The 9353-nt window shown below is 39.5% G+C and overlaps 1 pseudogene; it reads right to left on the reverse strand.

The window, feature by feature from the left end:
• Positions 1-2025: 2025 nt before the first annotated feature.
• Positions 2026-7806, reverse strand: LOC141275403 (cold shock domain-containing protein E1-like; annotated as a pseudogene).
• Between the last annotated feature and the right edge of the window lie 1547 nt (positions 7807-9353).

The following is a 9353-nucleotide window of genomic DNA, read 5'->3' on the forward strand; positions in this document are numbered from 1 at the left end:
TTTTGATTGCCCTGCGTTCGTCCTTAGTGAGATTCTGTTTGATCCTAGAGCATTTTTTGTCATTGAGCCGGTGGATGTCATTTATCACATTTTTCTGAAAGGCCTCCATAGATTCTGAATATTCATTGAGAGGGTGAAAGTTTGATTTCTTTTTCAGAGTGGTATGGAGGAAGTTTTGAGTGATGGTATTGCTAGGGGTTGGGGTATCTATGTTTAAGTTCTTCATAAAATGTTTTTTAATTGACAATTGTCGCATACATTTTTTCACTCCAATGAAGGCCTCAAATTTATCAAAACGGGATGATGGTGCATATTTTAGGCCTTTATTCAAAAGTGCGATTTCTTCTGGTTTTAGGGTATAGTGGCTAAGGTTGAAGATGGAGGATTTGTCCTGATTCATTTTCTGAGACTGTAGTTTTTTCTTTTTGGTGAGTTTCCCCCCCCCTGCAGCCCTTCTGGCATTTTTTTGTGGGGCCTTTTGAAAAAAAACTTGAATTGGTTAGTTGTTTCCGTACCTGAGGATGTTGGGAGGTATTGTGCTGGGATGTGGAGGCATGTGTGCTGTCGGTACGTATTTCTAGATTTTGGTTTGCCAGTAGTGGCCTAGGGGGGGATATTGGAGTACTGGGTGAATTGTGTGGGATGTCAAATCTATTTTGTAGACCGAGGGGGGTTTCAGGGGTGGTAGGGTTTTGTGTGGGTCGAGCGCTAGGGGCAGAAGGTCTGAGATTGATTCGTGGAGGGGGGCTAGGGGTGCGTTCGAGCTCAGAGGTAGGATGAATAGAGAATCTATCTTCTAATTGATCGGGAGTGCCTTCTACCTCATCTATGGTTTCGAACGCTTCTTGGGTTGATAGTTGATTAATAGGGGGTTCTGGGACTGCATCTCTACCAAATTTTCTGCATTTTTTCGAAACGATTTCTTTTTCTTTCATATGGATCCTGTTTCTGATGCTGTTAGAGAGGTTGAAGATTTCTGGGTGATTCTGATGGGGTTTTATTTCTTTGTACAGTTGTGATATAAGGTTTTTATTTTCCGTTAAGTTGTGTTTTCTTTTCTCTATTATAAATGTAACTGCCTGTTTTGAAAATCTTTTAAATAAGGCTTCCCATTCTGATAGTGTGGCTGGGTCTGCTATATCCCCAGATAATGGTTTTATTACACAGAGTCCTGTGGGGATCGTGTTGTAGGCAAGATACCTTTCTAGTGTGGCTACTTCCCATAAGTCCCGCATCTCTTTTAATAGAAGTTGTTCCAGGGTTTTTAGTGAATCCTTGATTTTGTCAAGGTTCTCCGTGTTAGGATTATTGGGTGGGTAGTAGTAGGTCATGTTGAAGATTTTCTGGATATTTTGTTTATTCTATCGGTCCATAAGTCTCCCATGGTTCGGTTCTTTTTGGGAATGGGTGGACTTTGGCCACACCATTACTGTGCATCTAGCATCACCTTCTAAAGCATTCAGTGCTATTTCTGCTTGCAACTCTGGGACCAAGTTGCACATTTTAATAAGACTTAGCACCCTTTCTGTCCAGTCTTGCAATGTCAGGTTTTTACCGTCATATTTTGGCAAATGCTGCAATAGTGCCCTGGGAGTTACCCAGAGCAAGGGTGTAATTAGATGAGTGCAAGAGGCGGCCCCTACAGTGGTGCAACGCAGAGATTCACAAACTTAATAATTCTCTAAAATTACAATTCAGTTATGCTCTGTATAACCAAGCTCACCCACTGAGGGGAGTAACTAACTAATATTCACACAGCCCTATTGGCAAACAATGTCTCTAAATGAGAATTTATGTTTGGCGCCAAACTCTCTCAATACACTGCATGCATATGCCCACCGGGATCCCTGTGGTGGGGCCTGAACTCAGGACTTACCGGCCATTAAATGATCACTGAAAAGGCTGTCTAATCGTCCAAACGGCCGTTTAGCTGGGAGACCATGGAGTGTACTTGATTAGGTAATGTGCTTTACCAGATGGGGAAAAAAAAAAAAAAAAAGCAAAAAAAACAACCCACAAAGTAAATTAGTCTATGACACCAGCTTGACGGATCTTTCGCTCTATGCCAAATCCCTTTGTGTTATCTGGGCCTCTTGGCTGATGCACGACCATGAGACGGGGTGCACTGGCATCATCCAATGTTATGCTCTTCAGACGACTCACTAATCTATCTGGGCGAGGAGCTGCCACCAGTTCAGGGCCTTTACTGATCAGTGTAACATTACAACCACTGCATTTCCCAGTTCTCTGATTTAGAATAACCGAGAACTCCACCTCGTCCCCAGCCTGCAGCTCCACTCCATCTTGTATCTCTTTCACATGAAAGAAGAGTTTCTTGCTATCACCAATTTCATAGTTAATGAACCCAAACTGATCTTTAACACACTCCACAGTACCCCGGCGTAGGGGCTCAATGTTGCAGGCCATGGTCTGCCCATTCTGGCTTAGAACGCACAGCTGGAACTTGACTGTTTCTCCTTTCTGTAGACAATCAGCTTTATTTACCATTCCCATGATGCCAAAGGGAAAAAGGCGTCCTTTCATGCTACCTTGATTGTTGGTTTCAGTGTTGGCTTCAGCTTCTGCATCCACAGATTCTTCAGGAGTCTCTTCTGCTATCTTTTGTTTGTCCACTACCTCTTCTAGAAGCTCTATCATACCCTGGTATTCAGTCTGTGTTGGATCTACACTTCGTAAGGGTCGGACTACTTTACCCCAGTACACTGTTGGATCAACTTCATCAGTTGACCCGTTAACTTGGTGGACCTTGGTGACCCTCTCCGCACTGATCTTGTTTCCTTTTCCTTTGGACAAGCAGTACTCCACCCTATCTCCTAGCTTAAGCTTATCCACATCTCCAGAATACTCACTGTAGTGAAAGAAGATTTCTTTATTGTGATTTGCAGTCTCAATGAATCCAAAGTTATCTTTTAGAATGGCCACATAACCATGAAACCTTTTACTGTTGGCGCTCCAGCCGAGAACTTTCATGGTAACTGCGCTCTGCTGACCGGTCCTTTTTGTTTCACAAATGTTGAACTCTACCTTGTCTCCAACCTGCGGAGGAGGGGACCCTTCCATTTCCAATAATTTTATTAAATTTTAAATGAACAAAGAAACTAAGGGAAGGTTTATAAGGGTAGGGGGAAAAGAACAAAGGGATAAACATTACACACAAATAGATGGAAGAACTCCGGTTTACAAAGACTTGTATCAATAAGAATACATATAATCAAATAAGATAAATGCATATATTAATGGAAATAACCACTTGAAAGATTTAGTGTCAAAGTCCAAGCAATTAAGGAAACAGTTCCGACTAACGCAACCACTTTTTGGAGAATCTATCAAAGCAATTGTTTGCTATAGCAAATTTCTGCTCATAAATTTTGTGCAATTTGATTTTTTCCACAATGTCAGAAAATAAAGGGGAATTTGCATCTTTCCAATGATAGACAATGGAGTTTTTAGTGACCAGAAGAATATGTATTAGGATAGGTCTAATTGACGGATCAACATCTTCTATACCAATGGAAAATAAAACTAGTTGGGGAGTAATAATAATACTATTTTTGGCAATTCTTTTTAATAGACCTAATATTTGTGTCCATAGATATTTAATTCTAGGGCATTCCCAAAACATATGAAGCATATCTCCAATCATTCCACAACTTCTCCAACAATTAGGCTGATTATCTGGGTCAATATATGATAATCTTAGGGGGGTATAATACCATCTTGATAATAACTTAAAATATGACTCATGCAATGGCATAGAGATATTAGATTTATATGAAAAAAAAATGGCACTTTCCCATTTGTCAATATGAAAAGAAGTTTTTAGAACAGATTCCCATTTGGTCATATAAGGAGTTTTAGTTAATTCCGTATCTTTGTTGTACCAATTATATATATATATATTTTAAACTCCAGAAAATGTTATGATTTATATTACAAAGTAAGTTGGAAGAGGCCTCAGAACAAAGGGGATGACTTTTAATAAATTTATTAGTATTATCTTTTATTATGAGATAATGCAAAAAATCAGAGGTATTTAAATTAAATTTATCTTTCAGAATTTTAAAAGGAAAGAAGTCTGGCCCATCAAAAATATTTTTAAATTTTTTAATTCCATGGTCCAACCAGGAATCGGGAATGCAGAACTTGTATAAAGAAGCGATAATAGATAATGGCAAAGATTTTATATAGGTATATCTGTTTGAACCTTTTTTTGGGAATTGAGAATTGTTTCCAGGCATATATCAATGCCTGGAAAATAGGATGAGAAGTAATTAAAGGCGATTTAGTAAAAATATGTTGAAGTAATAACTCTTTAGGATGAGCGTTATTATTTAGGGTATATTCCAAATCCACCCAGGCCGGAGCCTCAGAGTGCGAAAGCCAGTGTAAACTTTGTTTGATAAGAATTGCTTTATGATAGACCGAAATATTTGGGAGGCTTAGTTCTCCATGTATCTTTTGCTTATATAAAATATTTGTGGCGATTCTGGCTTTCTTATAATTCCATATGAATGAGTTTAGTAATGATTGGAGATAAGTTATTTGAATAATAGAAATTAAAAGAGGGAGAGATCTGAACACATATAATATTTTAGGAAGAATAATTGATTTAACTATTAAATTTTTCCCTATCCATGAAAGGTCAATATTACGGAAAGAATTTAAGTCTTTAGTTATAACTTTGTTTCGTTGTTCACAATTAGATGTAATAATATTATCAATATTTTTTGTGATTATAATTCCTAAATAAATAAAATCTTTACCGGCCTTACTAAAAGATGATATGTTCTCTATTTCATCTGCTAGTTCTTTTTTATGTTGAAATAAAGTATTTTTGATTTGTCTTTATTTACTTTGAAATAGGAAATATCTGAAAATGAACATAATATATTAATTAATTCTTTAATAGAATTTAAGGGATCGGAGAGGGACATTAAAAGATCTGCAAATAAACTCACCTTAAAATGACGGGAAGGTATAGATATTCCAGTTATTTTGTGATTTTCTCTAATTTTTTGCGCTAAGGATTCTATGGCCAAAATAAAAATAAGGGGAGAGAGGGGACAACCTTGCCTAGTGCCATTTGAAATTTGAAAAGAACTTGATAAATGATTATTGGTGTAAATCTTAGCACTAGGATTCGTATATAAAGCACTAATATAAGATAAATAAGAATTGATTGTCAAAGCCAAATTTTAATATGGTTTGCCTTAAAAAATCCCAATTTAGTCTGTCAAAGGCTTTTTCCGCGTCTAGGGTTACTAGGATGGAGGGTATCTTAGAAGCATTAATAAACTGTATAGTGTTGAGAACCCTTCTTATTCCTTCCGTAGATTGTCTGCCCTTGACGAAGCCAATTTGGTCATTATTTACTAAATAGGGGATTATTTTGCTTAATCTATTAGCTATTAATTTTGAGTAAATTTTAATATCTGAATTTATTAGAGATATAGGCCTATAATTTTTAACTTTCTCAAGATCACAATTAGGTTTTGGGATTAATATTATCGTTGCTTCAAGCATTTCTTTAGGGAAAAAACTTGATGGGATGCCAGGTTAAACATATTGGACAAATGTGGGGTTAAAATTTCATTAAAATTCTTGTAATATTCATTACTAAAGCCATCCGGTCCTGGGGATTTAAAAGATTTTACATTTTGTATAACAATTTCAATTTCTTTATATAAAAAAGGAGAATTAAAAGTGATTAAATCATCTGATTTGATTTTTGGGAGATTAATAGAATCTAGAAATTTTCCTATAGCATTTTTTTCAGGTTGTATAAATGAGGATTGGCCATTAATATTGTATAAGTTGTGATAAAATTTAGCGAACGCATTCGCTATATCTTTAGGATGTGAGAGAAGAGTACCATCATCTGAAATAATCCTATCAATTCTATTATGTGTTCTTTTTTGCTTAATGCGATTCATCATAAACCTCGTAGGTTTATTAATAGATGAATAGCACTTAAATTTAGTATTTTTGACCATGTTAGGAGGGGACCCTTCCAGATCTTTCAGGTGATAAGACACAGTAAGTCTTATACCACAGTTTTCATACGAGATGATCCCTTCTTCACCTTCCTTTTCCTTTCCTTTGCTTGGGCTGGTGGACTTGGCAGAGGCAGCAGTGGCTTCTTTTTCTACAATGCCAACGAAGCGATGATCGGACTGGGTGTGGAATGAGACGGTGCCTTTGGGGAGCTTTTTAATTCTGATGGCATGATTTCTCTGGGCAGAAAGCATGTCCATTTCTCTGGACTCATCCGTAAACTCGAAGGTATCTAGAAGGACTTCAATATTTGTGGCACGTTCCAATTTGTCCCGACGATCGGTAGAAATGTTGAATCGCACATGGTCGCCTTCCAGCAGGGTCACCTTGGATTTTGTATCTTTGCCTCCAAAAGGAAGCTCTTTAGGGATCACAAAGTCAACTTTTATACGTCCTGGTAAAGGATCATTCTGGTTTTTATTGGGTACTTTAGGGATAACTTTGGTAACCACACCTTCAAAGTGTTCTACGCTGATATCTTCAAAAATAACAGTTCCTGGAGCCAGAAGCCACACATCAGTTGCAACCTCCTTACCATTTCGATCCTTGATTGTAAATTCGACATCATCTCCAGGTTGTAAGGCATCGATGTCTCCCTTAAATTCACTGTAGTGAAAGAAGATCTCTTTTACAACATCACCCCTTTCAATGAACCCAAAGGCTTCCTTCATGGCACAGACCACACCCTGACAAAGCATTTGTTTACTTTTCAGAAGCAGCATGATGTTACGAGCACTTACTGCACCAGTGTGTTTGTTAGTTTCAATAATAAAATAAATTTTGTCTCCAGTTTCAAGCTGAATATTTCCATCCACATCTTCTAGGGTATAGGTTAAATAAAATACTTCTCCATTACGCTCATAGCATACACTCCCTGAGGGACTCTGGCCTGGAGCAGTAGGGGATTTGCTTTCCAAATTAGGCACAGACGACATTTCCATTAATTCTTTCTTCTGGCATAATTTCAGTTTTGATCTTTAGCAATTTAACCGCAATAGGTTTACCGGTCTGCCTGTCTGAGGACATTTCAAACTCCACATCATCTCCCACTTTAAGCTCTTGCAGGTTTCCGTTGTATTGTGAGCAGTGGAAGAATAGTCTAGCTTGACGTTCTGAACACTGTATGAATCCATAAGATGTTAGCAGTTTCTCAATCATGCCCGTTTCACGCAGTACGGAAGTACCGTTTGGGTACCCATTGTGTCCATTGTTGTGGAGAAGGTTGGGGTCAAAGCTCATCTTGCTAAGATATTCGGGTATTGCACTCAGTAGTATTACCGGTTTGTGTAGACAGCAGATGGTACAGAAGGTTGTTGGTTACTAGTTTAAAAAGAGATAGTGAGAAAATGATCTACTGAGCTAAGAAAGACGACTCCCGCCACACAATGCGAGTGCAGAGTGCGGCGCTGAGAATAAAACTAAGACTAATAGCAGCGTTGGGAAGTGCTCTTGTGTAGCTGTTGAGTAGGCACAAACTTCTTGTTTCAGATCAAGTGTTGTGTCTTCAGCGCAAGTTCTCTTCTTTGGCCTTGTAGGTTACTATTGTGGCGGATGTTCCTTGACTGATCTGAACTTGAAGCAGCAGTTTCAGGTGGTAGTTTCTGTTCTGTTACACTTCATACCCAACAGCTCACAGCACTATCACCAGCGCCGCCATAAGCAGCACGGCACATTACGTAGGAATAAAACACTGACTTCTCGCGAGAGCTTGTATTCCCATAGGTGGAGCCGGGTAAAGTGCACATGCGCAGTCTCCCCCACACAACGCGGAGCTGGCCGAGGCACCACGACTGCTAACTGGTCGCCTACTAGGCGCGCTGGGATGAGGTTTTTAATCAGCATATTTTGGCAAATGCTGCAATAGTGCCCTGGGAGTTACCCAGAGCAAGGGTGTAATTAGATGAGTGCAAGAGGCGGCCCCTACAATGGTGCAACGCAGAGATTCACAAACTTAATAATTCTCTAAAATTACAATTCAGTTATGCTCTGTATAACCAAGCTCACCCACTGAGTGGAGTAACTAACTAATATTCACACAGCTCTATTGGCAAACAATGTCTCTAAATGAGAATTTATGTTTGGCGCCAAACTCTCTCAATAGACTGCATGCATATGCCCACCGGGATCCCTGTGGTGGGGCCTGAACTCAGGACTTATCGGCTGCTAAATGATCACTGAAAAGGCTGTCTGATCGTCCAAACGGCCGTTTAGCTGGGAGACCATGGAGTGGTTCCTGGGCTTGTCACCTGAAGCGCAGTTTTAGCCTGACAGGCTAGCAGATGACCATTCACGACACAGACGATGCTTTTGGGAGGAATTCAACTCTGCATCCAATCGTAGTTGTCCTCTCAACGTGCTTCTTCTTCTCTGACAGGAATTACAGGAACAGTCTGTCTCTGACAGGAATCCTCTCATGTTTGTCTCTATTCACTGTCTCTTACAACTGCGCTCAAAGATGGCCACCTTCAACTCTCAGAAATCCTTCAGTTCTCAATTGTCGCTTAAGGCGGCTTAAACCGGTTATTTTCCTGTGTGCCAACTGACACACAGGTCAAGAAGGAAAGAATTGTGCAGTGTTAGGGAAGCGCTAGAACAACTAGAAATGGAATTAAGGTTATAAAACACAAACCTTTTATTGTTAAATATGCTCTCTAACGCCACGACGCGTTTCGATAGCAGAAGCTATCTTCCTCAGGTAGATCTACCTGATAGCGGTGGAAGCTGCTCTGTTTACAACTAGCTTACTACAGGACTTGCCGTGATGTCATTGTGGAAAGCCCACTTCGGTCACACGGTCCCGGTCATGTGACCGATGAAGCAGGAAGAAACTCCTTACAGCAGTCCCTGTTAAGCTGTGGTCATCATACAGGCTCCCACCTGGAAGCGTTTTCCCTTGTTGTGCGGGGCTCCTTGGCACAACAGGACCAGGTGAGTGATCACAACATCTCCCCCTTCTCCCCCCCCCCCAAACCTCAGGCTCTTCACCATTGGCGCTCCAACTGTTTTTGTTTTCCAACTGACACACAGGTGACAGTAGTATGATTGTGCAAACCGCTGCCATCTAATGGCCAAAACCCAAATAATATCTCTTATATTTATACATGTAATACATATCTGCTAAACACCTTTCATGTTTATAACATTTTTTTATGTTTACACAGGTAATCATATCTAGTAAAACAGCTTTAGATGGCAGTGGAGTGGGAATCTTCAACCACCCCCTCACACCTACAGAGTGATTTTTTTCCTATTAGAGATCTCTTCCATCAGACGAGGGC

The sequence above is a fragment of the Phyllobates terribilis genome, unplaced genomic scaffold, assembly GCF_046119375.1.
Source record: "Phyllobates terribilis strain yellow unplaced genomic scaffold, ASM4611937v1 Scaffold_1__5_contigs__length_1240528914, whole genome shotgun sequence".
Classification (NCBI taxonomy): Eukaryota; Metazoa; Chordata; class Amphibia; order Anura; family Dendrobatidae; genus Phyllobates; species Phyllobates terribilis.